This window comes from Myxocyprinus asiaticus, chromosome 3 (genome assembly GCF_019703515.2).
Source record: "Myxocyprinus asiaticus isolate MX2 ecotype Aquarium Trade chromosome 3, UBuf_Myxa_2, whole genome shotgun sequence".
NCBI classification, from domain to species: domain Eukaryota; kingdom Metazoa; phylum Chordata; class Actinopteri; order Cypriniformes; family Catostomidae; genus Myxocyprinus; species Myxocyprinus asiaticus.
Genome location: NC_059346.1, coordinates 58266111 through 58282085, shown reverse-complemented (window position 1 = coordinate 58282085; position 15975 = coordinate 58266111). Strand labels below are relative to the sequence as shown.

Genomic DNA, 15975 nt, shown 5'->3' with positions numbered 1-15975 from the left:
TGGCCTCATTTATAAAGACGTTCGTAAAATGACCTCAAATGTAAATGTAGCATAATTTCCTACGTGTTCCTGCAAATTATTTATAAAACGTCCCTATGCACGGAAAAATGTTCCTTAATACATCCCACTTTATATATCGCAGTTCATCTTAAAATCATAGGCTTGTGAATGACTGCGTGGACTCCACCTACAGAACATCCACAAATATCTTAAAATAGTGAGACGCAATTCAATAAAAGCATACTCGCAAGATATTCATTCATTCATATGGAATGTTCTTGTGCGGTTGGCAAATTTTTCTATAAAAGTGAGTGCAGCTAACGGTGTTGGCCCATAAAATGCATCCTATTGAAAGACTCATCACTTATTCATTTTCATTATCAATAACAAATCCAATCATTGATCACGTTTACTGTAAATTCACACCATTTTTCAACCAATGTCCATATTCTTGCTAAACCTTAATTCCGAAAAGAGGTTTACATGCTCTTTTATATATAAGGAAATATGCATAGTCTACATGGCAGTCGTGTTCTGTATAAACTACATGCGCTTTCTTTTCCCACCGTTGTCTTCTGCTCGCTCGTGCCACTGATTGCACTGCATTTTAGTTAGAGCATTCACTATTATTTATGTCCACAACAAAAGCAGACAAGAGGCTGAAGGATGAATAGATGAAAAAAAATGTAGGCGGGTTTTAAATGAGACTGTTGCTTTGCTTTTTAACCATCTGTATATTGATTTAACTATGTTTAACAATAATCTCTCCTCCTCCTCCTCCCTCCAAAAATGTACTTGACATATTGCATACCGTATATTACCCCGGCCTGTTATCTCGTCGGTCTCAAAATGAATTTATTATGGAAACCTGCAGAAAGGGCTATGAATAAGTTTTCTGTTAATGCGGATATCCAAAACGAAACATTTAAATGAGGCATGCTTATTCTAAATAAGATGTCTTTCATATTTTGATGCCCAGGTCTGTCACATTAGAGAATGGGGGGCTAAGAAGGAAACCTCCCAGGTGGAGAATGAGAGGATCGACCCCAATACCACTCGCATGCTACGCGAACGCTCTACAGTTTTAGCTAACTCCCCTACAGGGATGTTTTCACCAAGCCTTGATTGAATCGTTTTTTGGTTCCTCTTTTGTGCATCCAGGAGTTACCCATCCCCACCCTTAATACCTTGCAATAATCAGAAAGACAATGTTCAAGAAGTATCACGAGGTAGTGATCCGGTATCAAAAAAGAGTTTTGTAGTCAAGTAGGTTTGCACCCAAGAGGATTGTGATATGGTGACGTAGGAACTTCAGTGGTGACCCAATCAAACTTCAGAACATATTAAATTTGTGTTTTGAGAAAGCTATAGATGCAGATGACTGTGCAATGAGCGCTTCGTGAGAAATGGGACAAAAGAAGCAAACTTTAGATTGGCATCTTTGTTAGGATTTATTGGTGTTTTGACATGTTATTGAAATGTATGCTTGCCAGAGAGGTTTGAAGATTTCTTTATTTTCCCATTCGTGTAGACAGTAGCTGTAATTGCATGACTGGAAATAGCTGGACGTGGGCGTGGCATGCTGCGTGCCACAACGTCATGAGGTTTGTTTCGAGCTTGTAGGGAAGAGCGGAGAGCGCAAAGTGGCTCGTTGGTCTAGGGGTATGATTCTCGCTTTGGGTGCGAGAGATCCCGGGTTCAAATCCCGGACGAGCCCGTCCTTTCCTTTCAAAATCCCTCCCGTGGTTTGCGTCTTCTTACTGTTAGCATGACAAACTACCGATTGTGATATGTGAATTTGTGTCCAAAACTCAGTCCTGAATGACTGGTTAGCTCAGTTGGTTAGAGCATGGTGTTAATAACACCATGGTTGCAGTTTCAATCCCTCATATGGACCATGTAGCTTTTTGTTCTGAATATATCTTCCGCTCGACTCTCACGTGCCCACTGGTATCATAGAAATCTGTACAGAGAAGTGAAACTAAATGATTCGGCTGAAATAGCTCAGTTGTGAAAGTACTATGCTGAAGCGCTAAACGTACCTGGTTCTGTCCTGTGTTTTGGCACATGGCTCTTTTGTCTGTTTTCAGTCCATGGCTGCCAATGGCCCAGATCCTGCCCCTTTCCACAGAGCAATTATGCGCTCCACCTACATGGTGCTGAATGAAATAATTCCTTGGTTCCATGGTGACTCTGAATCCAGCGATCCGAGTTCAAATCTCAGTGGGACCTTCTGCAACTTTTGTGCCAAAGGTGTGGAGTACCCAATCAGAAGGGCTTTTCAGAAGCGGTTAGCCTCCGAATCTTCTGTATGAAAAGCATTCATAGTCTGATGGCCAGTGGCCTCATTTATAAAGACGTTCGTAAAATGACCTCAAATGTAAATGTAGCATAATTTCCTACGTGTTCCTGCAAATTATTTATAAAACGTCCCTACGCACGGAAAAATGTTCCTTAATACATCCCACTTTATATATCGCAGTTCATCTTAAAATCATAGGCTTGTGAATGACTGCGTGGACTCCACCTACAGAACATCCACAAATATCTTAAAATAGTGAGACGCAATTCAATAAAAGCATACTCGCAAGATATTCATTCATTCATATGGAATGTTCTTGTGCGGTTGGCAAATTTTTCTATAAAAGTGAGTGCAGCTAACGGTGTTGGCCCATAAAATGCATCCTATTGAAAGACTCATCACTTATTCATTTTCATTATCAATAACAAATCCAATCATTGATCACGTTTACTGTAAATTCACACCATTTTTCAACCAATGTCCATATTCTTGCTAAACCTTAATTCCGAAAAGAGGTTTACATGCTCTTTTATATATAAGGAAATATGCATAGTCTACATGGCAGTCGTGTTCTGTATAAACTACATGCGCTTTCTTTTCCCACTGTTGTCTTCTGCTCGCTCGTGCCACTGATTGCACTGCATTTTAGTTAGAGCATTCACTATTATTTATGTCCACAACAAAAGCAGACAAGAGGCTGAAGGATGAATAGATGAAAAAAAATGTAGGCGGGTTTTAAATGAGACTGTTGCTTTGCTTTTTAACCATCTGTATATTGATTTAACTATGTTTAACAATAATCTCTCCTCCTCCTCCTCCCTCCAAAAATGTACTTGACATATTGCATACCGTATATTACCCCGGCCTGTTATCTCGTCGGTCTCAAAATGAATTTATTATGGAAACCTGCAGAAAGGGCTATGAATAAGTTTTCTGTTAATGCGGATATCCAAAACGAAACATTTAAATGAGGCATGCTTATTCTAAATAAGATGTCTTTCATATTTTGATGCCCAGGTCTGTCACATTAGAGAATGGGGGGCTAAGAAGGAAACCTCCCAGGTGGAGAATGAGAGGATCGACCCCACTACCACTCGCATGCTACGCGAACGCTCTACAGTTTTAGCTAACTCCCCTACAGGGATGTTTTCACCAAGCCTTGATTGAATCGTTTTTTGGTTCCTCTTTTGTGCATCCAGGAGTTACCCATCCCCACCCTTAATACCTTGCAATAATCAGAAAGACAATGTTCAAGAAGTATCACGAGGTAGTGATCCGGTATCAAAAAAGAGTTTTGTAGTCAAGTAGGTTTGCACCCAAGAGGATTGTGATATGGTGACGTAGGAACTTCAGTGGTGACCCAATCAAACTTCAGAACATATTAAATTTGTGTTTTGAGAAAGCTATAGATGCAGATGACTGTGCAATGAGCGCTTCGTGAGAAATGGGACAAAAGAAGCAAACTTTAGATTGGCATCTTTGTTAGGATTTATTGGTGTTTTGACATGTTATTGAAATGTATGCTTGCCAGAGAGGTTTGAAGATTTCTTTATTTTCCCATTCGTGTAGACAGTAGCTGTAATTGCATGACTGGAAATAGTTGGACGTGGGCGTGGCATGCTGCGTGCCACAACGTCATGAGGTTTGTTTCGAGCTTGTAGGGGAGAGCGCAAAGTGGCTCGTTGGTCTAGGGGTATGATTCTCGCTTTGGGTGCGAGAGATCCCGGGTTCAAATCCCGGACGAGCCCGTCCTTTCCTTTCAAAATCCCTCCCGTGCTTTGCGTCTTCTTACTGTTAGCATGACAAACTACCGATCGTGATATGTGAATTTGTGTCCAAAACTCAGTCCTGAATGACTGGTTAGCTCAGTTGGTTAGAGCATGGTGTTAATAACACCATGGTTGCAGTTTCAATCCCTCATATGGACCATGTAGCTTTTTGTTCTGAATATATCTTCCGCTCGACTCTCACGTGCCCACTGGTATCATAGAAATCTGTACAGAGAAGTGACCCTAAATGATTCGGCTGAAATAGCTCAGTTGTGAAAGTACTATGCTGAAGCGCTAAACGTACCTGGTTCTGTCCTGTGTTTTGGCACATGGCTCTTTTGTCTGTTTTCAGTCCATGGCTGCCAATGGCCCAGATCCTGCCCCTTTCCACAGAGCAATTATGCGCTCCACCTACATGGTGCTGAATGAAATAATTCCTTGGTTCCATGGTGACTCTGAATCCAGCGATCCGAGTTCAAATCTCAGTGGGACCTTCTGCAACTTTTGTGCCAAAGGTGTGGAGTACCCAATCAGAAGGGCTTTTCAGAAGCGGTTAGCCTCCGAATCTTCTGTATGAAAAGCATTCATAGTCTGATGGCCAGTGGCCTCATTTATAAAGACGTTCGTAAAATGACCTCAAATGTAAATGTAGCATAATTTCCTACGTGTTCCTGCAAATTATTTATAAAACGTCCCTACGCACGGAAAAATGTTCCTTAATACATCCCACTTTATATATCGCAGTTCATCTTAAAATCATAGGCTTGTGAATGACTGCGTGGACTCCACCTACAGAACATCCACAAATATCTTAAAATAGTGAGACGCAATTCAATAAAAGCATACTCGCAAGATATTCATTCATTCATATGGAATGTTCTTGTGCGGTTGGCAAATTTTTCTATAAAAGTGAGTGCAGCTAACGGTGTTGGCCCATAAAATGCATCCTATTGAAAGACTCATCACTTATTCATTTTCATTATCAATAACAAATCCAATCATTGATCACGTTTACTGTAAATTCACACCATTTTTCAACCAATGTCCATATTCTTGCTAAACCTTAATTCCGAAAAGAGGTTTACATGCTCTTTTATATATAAGGAAATATGCATAGTCTACATGGCAGTCGTGTTCTGTATAAACTACATGCGCTTTCTTTTCCCACTGTTGTCTTCTGCTCGCTTGTGCCACTGATTGCACTGCATTTTAGTTAGAGCATTCACTATTATTTATGTCCACAACAAAAGCAGACAAGAGGCTGAAGGATGAATAGATGAAAAAAAATGTAGGCGGGTTTTAAATGAGACTGTTGCTTTGCTTTTTAACCATCTGTATATTGATTTAACTATGTTTAACAATAATCTCTCCTCCTCCTCCTCCCTCCAAAAATGTACTTGACATATTGCATACCGTATATTACCCCGGCCTGTTATCTCGTCGGTCTCAAAATGAATTTATTATGGAAACCTGCAGAAAGGGCTATGAATAAGTTTTCTGTTAATGCGGATATCCAAAACGAAACATTTAAATGAGGCATGCTTATTCTAAATAAGATGTCTTTCATATTTTGATGCCCAGGTCTGTCACATTAGAGAATGGGGGGCTAAGAAGGAAACCTCCCAGGTGGAGAATGAGAGGATCGACCCCACTACCACTCGCATGCTACGCGAACGCTCTACAGTTTTAGCTAACTCCCCTACAGGGATGTTTTCACCAAGCCTTGATTGAATCGTTTTTTGGTTCCTCTTTTGTGCATCCAGGAGTTACCCATCCCCACCCTTAATACCTTGCAATAATCAGAAAGACAATGTTCAAGAAGTATCACGAGGTAGTGATCCGGTATCAAAAAAGAGTTTTGTAGTCAAGTAGGTTTGCACCCAAGAGGATTGTGATATGGTGACGTAGGAACTTCAGTGGTGACCCAATCAAACTTCAGAACATATTAAATTTGTGTTTTGAGAAAGCTATAGATGCAGATGACTGTGCAATGAGCGCTTCGTGAGAAATGGGACAAAAGAAGCAAACTTTAGATTGGCATCTTTGTTAGGATTTATTGGTGTTTTGACATGTTATTGAAATGTATGCTTGCCAGAGAGGTTTGAAGATTTCTTTATTTTCCCATTCGTGTAGACAGTAGCTGTAATTGCATGACTGGAAATAGTTGGACGTGGGCGTGGCATGCTGCGTGCCACAACGTCATGAGGTTTGTTTCGAGCTTGTAGGGGAGAGCGCAAAGTGGCTCGTTGGTCTAGGGGTATGATTCTCGCTTTGGGTGCGAGAGATCCCGGGTTCAAATCCCGGACGAGCCCGTCCTTTCCTTTCAAAATCCCTCCCGTGCTTTGCGTCTTCTTACTGTTAGCATGACAAACTACCGATCGTGATATGTGAATTTGTGTCCAAAACTCAGTCCTGAATGACTGGTTAGCTCAGTTGGTTAGAGCATGGTGTTAATAACACCATGGTTGCAGTTTCAATCCCTCATATGGACCATGTAGCTTTTTGTTCTGAATATATCTTCCGCTCGACTCTCACGTGCCCACTGGTATCATAGAAATCTGTACAGAGAAGTGACCCTAAATGATTCGGCTGAAATAGCTCAGTTGTGAAAGTACTATGCTGAAGCGCTAAACGTACCTGGTTCTGTCCTGTGTTTTGGCACATGGCTCTTTTGTCTGTTTTCAGTCCATGGCTGCCAATGGCCCAGATCCTGCCCCTTTCCACAGAGCAATTATGCGCTCCACCTACATGGTGCTGAATGAAATAATTCCTTGGTTCCATGGTGACTCTGAATCCAGCGATCCGAGTTCAAATCTCAGTGGGACCTTCTGCAACTTTTGTGCCAAAGGTGTGGAGTACCCAATCAGAAGGGCTTTTCAGAAGCGGTTAGCCTCCGAATCTTCTGTATGAAAAGCATTCATAGTCTGATGGCCAGTGGCCTCATTTATAAAGACGTTCGTAAAATGACCTCAAATGTAAATGTAGCATAATTTCCTACGTGTTCCTGCAAATTATTTATAAAACGTCCCTATGCACGGAAAAATGTTCCTTAATACATCCCACTTTATATATCGCAGTTCATCTTAAAATCATAGGCTTGTGAATGACTGCGTGGACTCCACCTACAGAACATCCACAAATATCTTAAAATAGTGAGACGCAATTCAATAAAAGCATACTCGCAAGATATTCATTCATTCATATGGAATGTTCTTGTGCGGTTGGCAAATTTTTCTATAAAAGTGAGTGCAGCTAACGGTGTTGGCCCATAAAATGCATCCTATTGAAAGACTCATCACTTATTCATTTTCATTATCAATAACAAATCCAATCATTGATCACGTTTACTGTAAATTCACACCATTTTTCAACCAATGTCCATATTCTTGCTAAACCTTAATTCCGAAAAGAGGTTTACATGCTCTTTTATATATAAGGAAATATGCATAGTCTACATGGCAGTCGTGTTCTGTATAAACTACATGCGCTTTCTTTTCCCACTGTTGTCTTCTGCTCGCTCGTGCCACTGATTGCACTGCATTTTAGTTAGAGCATTCACTATTATTTATGTCCACAACAAAAGCAGACAAGAGGCTGAAGGATGAATAGATGAAAAAAAATGTAGGCGGGTTTTAAATGAGACTGTTGCTTTGCTTTTTAACCATCTGTATATTGATTTAACTATGTTTAACAATAATCTCTCCTCCTCCTCCTCCCTCCAAAAATGTACTTGACATATTGCATACCGTATATTACCCCGGCCTGTTATCTCGTCGGTCTCAAAATGAATTTATTATGGAAACCTGCAGAAAGGGCTATGAATAAGTTTTCTGTTAATGCGGATATCCAAAACGAAACATTTAAATGAGGCATGCTTATTCTAAATAAGATGTCTTTCATATTTTGATGCCCAGGTCTGTCACATTAGAGAATGGGGGGCTAAGAAGGAAACCTCCCAGGTGGAGAATGAGAGGATCGACCCCACTACCACTCGCATGCTACGCGAACGCTCTACAGTTTTAGCTAACTCCCCTACAGGGATGTTTTCACCAAGCCTTGATTGAATCGTTTTTTGGTTCCTCTTTTGTGCATCCAGGAGTTACCCATCCCCACCCTTAATACCTTGCAATAATCAGAAAGACAATGTTCAAGATGTATCACGAGGTAGTGATCCGGTATCAAAAAAGAGTTTTGTAGTCAAGTAGGTTTGCACCCAAGAGGATTGTGATATGGTGACGTAGGAACTTCAGTGGTGACCCAATCAAACTTCAGAACATATTAAATTTGTGTTTTGAGAAAGCTATAGATGCAGATGACTGTGCAATGAGCGCTTCGTGAGAAATGGGACAAAAGAAGCAAACTTTAGATTGGCATCTTTGTTAGGATTTATTGGTGTTTTGACATGTTATTGAAATGTATGCTTGCCAGAGAGGTTTGAAGATTTCTTTATTTTCCCATTCGTGTAGACAGTAGCTGTAATTGCATGACTGGAAATAGCTGGACGTGGGCGTGGCATGCTGCGTGCCACAACGTCATGAGGTTTGTTTCGAGCTTGTAGGGAAGAGCGGAGAGCGCAAAGTGGCTCGTTGGTCTAGGGGTATGATTCTCGCTTTGGGTGCGAGAGATCCCGGGTTCAAATCCCGGACGAGCCCGTCCTTTCCTTTCAAAATCCCTCCCGTGGTTTGCGTCTTCTTACTGTTAGCATGACAAACTACTGATCGTGATATGTGAATTTGTGTCCAAAACTCAGTCCTGAATGACTGGTTAGCTCAGTTGGTTAGAGCATGGTGTTAATAACACCATGGTTGCAGTTTCAATCCCTCATATGGACCGTGTAGCTTTTTGTTCTGAATATATCTTCTGCTCGACTCTCACGTGCCCACTGGTATCATAGAAATCTGTACAGAGAAGTGACCCTAAATGATTCGGCTGAAATAGCTCAGTTGTGAAAGTACTACGCTGAAGCGCTAAACGTACCTGGTTCTGTCCTGTGTTTTGGCACATGGCTCTTTTGTCTGTTTTCAGTCCATGGCTGCCAATGGCCCAGATCCTGCCCCTTTCCACAGAGCAATTATGCGCTCCACCTACATGGTGCTGAATGAAATAATTCCTTGGTTCCATGGTGACTCTGAATCCAGCGATCCGAGTTCAAATCTCAGTGGGACCTTCTGCAACTTTTGTGCCAAAGGTGTGGAGTACCCAATCAGAAGGGCTTTTCAGAAGCGGTTAGCCTCCGAATCTTCTGTATGAAAAGCATTCATAGTCTGATGGCCAGTGGCCTCATTTATAAAGACGTTCGTAAAATGACCTCAAATGTAAATGTAGCATAATTTCCTACGTGTTCCTGCAAATTATTTATAAAACGTCCCTATGCACGGAAAAATGTTCCTTAATACATCCCACTTTATATATCGCAGTTCATCTTAAAATCATAGGCTTGTGAATGACTGCGTGGACTCCACCTACAGAACATCCACAAATATCTTAAAATAGTGAGACGCAATTCAATAAAAGCATACTCGCAAGATATTCATTCATTCATATGGAATGTTCTTGTGCGGTTGGCAAATTTTTCTATAAAAGTGAGTGCAGCTAACGGTGTTGGCCCATAAAATGCATCCTATTGAAAGACTCATCACTTATTCATTTTCATTATCAATAACAAATCCAATCATTGATCACGTTTACTGTAAATTCACACCATTTTTCAACCAATGTCCATATTCTTGCTAAACCTTAATTCCGAAAAGAGGTTTACATGCTCTTTTATATATAAGGAAATATGCATAGTCTACATGGCAGTCGTGTTCTGTATAAACTACATGCGCTTTCTTTTCCCACTGTTGTCTTCTGCTCGCTCGTGCCACTGATTGCACTGCATTTTAGTTAGAGCATTCACTATTATTTATGTCCACAACAAAAGCAGACAAGAGGCTGAAGGATGAATAGATGAAAAAAAATGTAGGCGGGTTTTAAATGAGACTGTTGCTTTGCTTTTTAACCATCTGTATATTGATTTAACTATGTTTAACAATAATCTCTCCTCCTCCTCCTCCCTCCAAAAATGTACTTGACATATTGCATACCGTATATTACCCCGGCCTGTTATCTCGTCGGTCTCAAAATGAATTTATTATGGAAACCTGCAGAAAGGGCTATGAATAAGTTTTCTGTTAATGCGGATATCCAAAACGAAACATTTAAATGAGGCATGCTTATTCTAAATAAGATGTCTTTCATATTTTGATGCCCAGGTCTGTCACATTAGAGAATGGGGGGCTAAGAAGGAAACCTCCCAGGTGGAGAATGAGAGGATCGACCCCACTACCACTCGCATGCTACGCGAACGCTCTACAGTTTTAGCTAACTCCCCTACAGGGATGTTTTCACCAAGCCTTGATTGAATCGTTTTTTGGTTCCTCTTTTGTGCATCCAGGAGTTACCCATCCCCACCCTTAATACCTTGCAATAATCAGAAAGACAATGTTCAAGAAGTATCACGAGGTAGTGATCCGGTATCAAAAAAGAGTTTTGTAGTCAAGTAGGTTTGCACCCAAGAGGATTGTGATATGGTGACGTAGGAACTTCAGTGGTGACCCAATCAAACTTCAGAACATATTAAATTTGTGTTTTGAGAAAGCTATAGATGCAGATGACTGTGCAATGAGCGCTTCGTGAGAAATGGGACAAAAGAAGCAAACTTTAGATTGGCATCTTTGTTAGGATTTATTGGTGTTTTGACATGTTATTGAAATGTATGCTTGCCAGAGAGGTTTGAAGATTTCTTTATTTTCCCATTCGTGTAGACAGTAGCTGTAATTGCATGACTGGAAATAGCTGGACGTGGGCGTGGCATGCTGCGTGCCACAACGTCATGAGGTTTGTTTCGAGCTTGTAGGGAAGAGCGGAGAGCGCAAAGTGGCTCGTTGGTCTAGGGGTATGATTCTCGCTTTGGGTGCGAGAGATCCCGGGTTCAAATCCCGGACGAGCCCGTCCTTTCCTTTCAAAATCCCTCCCGTGGTTTGCGTCTTCTTACTGTTAGCATGACAAACTACCGATTGTGATATGTGAATTTGTGTCCAAAACTCAGTCCTGAATGACTGGTTAGCTCAGTTGGTTAGAGCATGGTGTTAATAACACCATGGTTGCAGTTTCAATCCCTCATATGGACCATGTAGCTTTTTGTTCTGAATATATCTTCCGCTCGACTCTCACGTGCCCACTGGTATCATAGAAATCTGTACAGAGAAGTGACCCTAAATGATTCGGCTGAAATAGCTCAGTTGTGAAAGTACTATGCTGAAGCGCTAAACGTACCTGGTTCTGTCCTGTGTTTTGGCACATGGCTCTTTTGTCTGTTTTCAGTCCATGGCTGCCAATGGCCCAGATCCTGCCCCTTTCCACAGAGCAATTATGCGCTCCACCTACATGGTGCTGAATGAAATAATTCCTTGGTTCCATGGTGACTCTGAATCCAGCGATCCGAGTTCAAATCTCAGTGGGACCTTCTGCAACTTTTGTGCCAAAGGTGTGGAGTACCCAATCAGAAGGGCTTTTCAGAAGCGGTTAGCCTCCGAATCTTCTGTATGAAAAGCATTCATAGTCTGATGGCCAGTGGCCTCATTTATAAAGACGTTCGTAAAATGACCTCAAATGTAAATGTAGCATAATTTCCTACGTGTTCCTGCAAATTATTTATAAAACATCCCTATGCACGGAAAAATGTTCCTTAATACATCCCACTTTATATATCGCAGTTCATCTTAAAATCATAGGCTTGTGAATGACTGCGTGGACTCCACCTACAGAACATCCACAAATATCTTAAAATAGTGAGACGCAATTCAATAAAAGCATACTCGCAAGATATTCATTCATTCATATGGAATGTTCTTGTGCGGTTGGCAAATTTTTCTATAAAAGTGAGTGCAGCTAACGGTGTTGGCCCATAAAATGCATCCTATTGAAAGACTCATCACTTATTCATTTTCATTATCAATAACAAATCCAATCATTGATCACGTTTACTGTAAATTCACACCATTTTTCAACCAATGTCCATATTCTTGCTAAACCTTAATTCCGAAAAGAGGTTTACATGCTCTTTTATATATAAGGAAATATGCATAGTCTACATGGCAGTCGTGTTCTGTATAAACTACATGCGCTTTCTTTTCCCACTGTTGTCTTCTGCTCGCTCGTGCCACTGATTGCACTGCATTTTAGTTAGAGCATTCACTATTATTTATGTCCACAACAAAAGCAGACAAGAGGCTGAAGGATGAATAGATGAAAAAAAATGTAGGCGGGTTTTAAATGAGACTGTTGCTTTGCTTTTTAACCATCTGTATATTGATTTAACTATGTTTAACAATAATCTCTCCTCCTCCTCCTCCCTCCAAAAATGTACTTGACATATTGCATACCGTATATTACCCCGGCCTGTTATCTCGTCGGTCTCAAAATGAATTTATTATGGAAACCTGCAGAAAGGGCTATGAATAAGTTTTCTGTTAATGCGGATATCCAAAACGAAACATTTAAATGAGGCATGCTTATTCTAAATAAGATGTCTTTCATATTTTGATGCCCAGGTCTGTCACATTAGAGAATGGGGGGCTAAGAAGGAAACCTCCCAGGTGGAGAATGAGAGGATCGACCCCACTACCACTCGCATGCTACGCGAACGCTCTACAGTTTTAGCTAACTCCCCTACAGGGATGTTTTCACCAAGCCTTGATTGAATCGTTTTTTGGTTCCTCTTTTGTGCATCCAGGAGTTACCCATCCCCACCCTTAATACCTTGCAATAATCAGAAAGACAATGTTCAAGAAGTATCACGAGGTAGTGATCCGGTATCAAAAAAGAGTTTTGTAGTCAAGTAGGTTTGCACCCAAGAGGATTGTGATATGGTGACGTAGGAACTTCAGTGGTGACCCAATCAAACTTCAGAACATATTAAATTTGTGTTTTGAGAAAGCTATAGATGCAGATGACTGTGCAATGAGCGCTTCGTGAGAAATGGGACAAAAGAAGCAAACTTTAGATTGGCATCTTTGTTAGGATTTATTGGTGTTTTGACATGTTATTGAAATGTATGCTTGACAGAGAGGTTTGAAGATTTCTTTATTTTCCCATTCGTGTAGACAGTAGCTGTAATTGCATGACTGGAAATAGTTGGACGTGGGCGTGGCATGCTGCGTGCCACAACGTCATGAGGTTTGTTTCGAGCTTGTAGGGAAGGGCGGAGAGCGCAAAGTGGCTTGTTGGTCTAGGTGTATGATTCTCGCTTTGGGTGCGAGAGATCCCGGGTTCAAATCCCGGACGAGCCCGTCCTTTCCTTTCAAAATCCCTCCCGTGCTTTGCGTCTTCTTACTGTTAGCATGACAAACTACCGATCGTGATATGTGAATTTGTGTCCAAAACTCAGTCCTGAATGACTGGTTAGCTCAGTTGGTTAGAGCATGGTGTTAATAACACCATGGTTGCAGTTTCAATCCCTCATATGGACCATGTAGCTTTTTGTTCTGAATATATCTTCCGCTCGACTCTCACGTGCCCACTGGTATCATAGAAATCTGTACAGAGAAGTGACCCTAAATGATTCGGCTGAAATAGCTCAGTTGTGAAAGTACTATGCTGAAGCGCTAAACGTACCTGGTTCTGTCCTGTGTTTTGGCACATGGCTCTTTTGTCTGTTTTCAGTCCATGGCTGCCAATGGCCCAGATCCTGCCCCTTTCCACAGAGCAATTATGCGCTCCACCTACATGGTGCTGAATGAAATAATTCCTTGGTTCCATGGTGACTCTGAATCCAGCGATCCGAGTTCAAATCTCAGTGGGACCTTCTGCAACTTTTGTGCCAAAGGTGTGGAGTACCCAATCAGAAGGGCTTTTCAGAAGCGGTCAGCCTCCAAATCTTCTGTATGAAAAGCATTCATAGTCTGATGGCCAGTGGCCTCATTTATAAAGACGTTCGTAAAATGACCTCAAATGTAAATGTAGCATAATTTCCTACGTGTTCCTGCAAATTATTTATAAAACGTCCCTATGCACGGAAAAATGTTCCTTAATACATCCCACTTTATATATCGCAGTTCATCTTAAAATCATAGGCTTGTGAATGACTGTGTGGACTCCACCTACAGAACATCCACAAATATCTTAAAATAGTGAGACGCAATTCAATAAAAGCATACTCGCAAGATATTCATTCATTCATATGGAATGTTCTTGTGCGGTTGGCAAATTTTTCTATAAAAGTGAGTGCAGCTAACGGTGTTGGCCCATAAAATGCATCCTATTGAAAGACTCATCACTTATTCATTTTCATTATCAATAACAAATCCAATCATTGATCACGTTTACTGTAAATTCACACCATTTTTCAACCAATGTCCATATTCTTGCTAAACCTTAATTCCGAAAAGAGGTTTACATGCTCTTTTATATATAAGGAAATATGCATAGTCTACATGGCAGTCGTATTCTGTATAAACTACATGCGCTTTCTTTTCCCACTGTTGTCTTCTGCTCGCTCGTGCCACTGATTGCACTGCATTTTAGTTAGAGCATTCACTATTATTTATGTCCACAACAAAAGCAGACAAGAGGCTGAAGGATGAATAGATGAAAAAAAATGTAGGCGGGTTTTAAATGAGACTGTTGCTTTGCTTTTTAACCATCTGTATATTGATTTAACTATGTTTAACAATAATCTCTCCTCCTCCTCCTCCCTCCAAAAATGTACTTGACATATTGCATACCGTATATTACCCCGGCCTGTTATCTCGTCGGTCTCAAAATGAATTTATTATGGAAACCTGCAGAAAGGGCTATGAATAAGTTTTCTGTTAATGTGGATATCCAAAACGAAACATTTAAATGAGGCATGCTTATTCTAAATAAGATGTCTTTCATATTTTGATGCCCAGGTCTGTCACATTAGAGAATGGGGGGCTAAGAAGGAAACCTCCCAGGTGGAGAATGAGAGGATCGACCCCACTACCACTCGCATGCTACGCGAACGCTCTACAGTTTTAGCTAACACCCTACAGGGATGTTTTCACCAAGCCTTGATTGAATCGTTTTTTGGTTCCTCTTTTGTGCATCCAGGAGTTACCCATCCCCACCCTTAATACCTTGCAATAATCAGAAAGACAATGTTCAAGAAGTATCACGAGGTAGTGATCCGGTATCAAAAAAGAGTTTTGTAGTCAAGTAGGTTTGCACCCAAGAGGATTGTGATATGGTGACGTAGGAACTTCAGTGGTGACCCAATCAAACTTCAGAACATATTAAATTTGTGTTTTGAGAAAGCTATAGATGCAGATGACTGTGCAATGAGCGCTTCGTGAGAAATGGGACAAAAGAAGCAAACTTTAGATTGGCATCTTTGTTAGGATTTATTGGTGTTTTGACATGTTATTGAAATGTATGCTTGCCAGAGAGGTTTGAAGATTTCTTTATTTTCCCATTCGTGTAGACAGTAGCTGTAATTGCATGACTGGAAATAGCTGGACGTGGGCGTGGCATGCTGCGTGCCACAACGTCATGAGGTTTGTTTCGAGCTTGTAGGGAAGGGCGGAGAGCGCAAAGTGGCTCGTTGGTCTAGGGGTATGATTCTCGCTTTGGGTGCGAGAGATCCCGGGTTCAAATCCCGGACGAGCCCGTCCTTTCCTTTCAAAATCCCTCCTGTGGTTTGCATCTTCTTACTGTTAGCATGACAAACTACCGATCGTGATATGTGAATTTGTGTCCAAAACTCAGTCCTGAATGACTGGTTAGCTCAGTTGGTTAGAGCATGGTGTTAATAACACCATGGTTGCAGTTTCAATCCCTCATATGGACCATGTAGTTTTCTGTTCTGAATATATCTTCTGCTCGACTCTCACGTGCCCACTG

The 15975-nt window shown here is 41.1% G+C and overlaps 6 non-coding genes across 6 annotated transcripts; all 6 read left to right on the top strand.

Moving 5' to 3' along the window:
- Positions 1 to 1645: 1645 nt before the first annotated feature.
- trnap-ugg (transfer RNA proline (anticodon UGG)) lies at positions 1646 to 1717 on the top strand. Its single transcript has one exon. It is a non-coding gene; the product is annotated as a tRNA-Pro (tRNA).
- A 2261-nt stretch (positions 1718 to 3978) lies between these two features.
- On the top strand, positions 3979 to 4050 carry trnap-ugg (transfer RNA proline (anticodon UGG)). The gene has a single exon. It is a non-coding gene; the product is annotated as a tRNA-Pro (tRNA).
- A 2261-nt stretch (positions 4051 to 6311) lies between these two features.
- Positions 6312 to 6383, top strand: trnap-ugg (transfer RNA proline (anticodon UGG)). The gene has a single exon. It is a non-coding gene; the product is annotated as a tRNA-Pro (tRNA).
- Positions 6384 to 8651: 2268 nt separating this feature from the next.
- trnap-ugg (transfer RNA proline (anticodon UGG)) lies at positions 8652 to 8723 on the top strand. The gene has a single exon. It is a non-coding gene; the product is annotated as a tRNA-Pro (tRNA).
- A 2268-nt stretch (positions 8724 to 10991) lies between these two features.
- trnap-ugg (transfer RNA proline (anticodon UGG)) lies at positions 10992 to 11063 on the top strand. Its single transcript has one exon. It is a non-coding gene; the product is annotated as a tRNA-Pro (tRNA).
- A 4607-nt stretch (positions 11064 to 15670) lies between these two features.
- trnap-ugg (transfer RNA proline (anticodon UGG)) lies at positions 15671 to 15742 on the top strand. The gene has a single exon. It is a non-coding gene; the product is annotated as a tRNA-Pro (tRNA).
- The last annotated feature ends 233 nt before the right edge of the window (positions 15743 to 15975 follow it).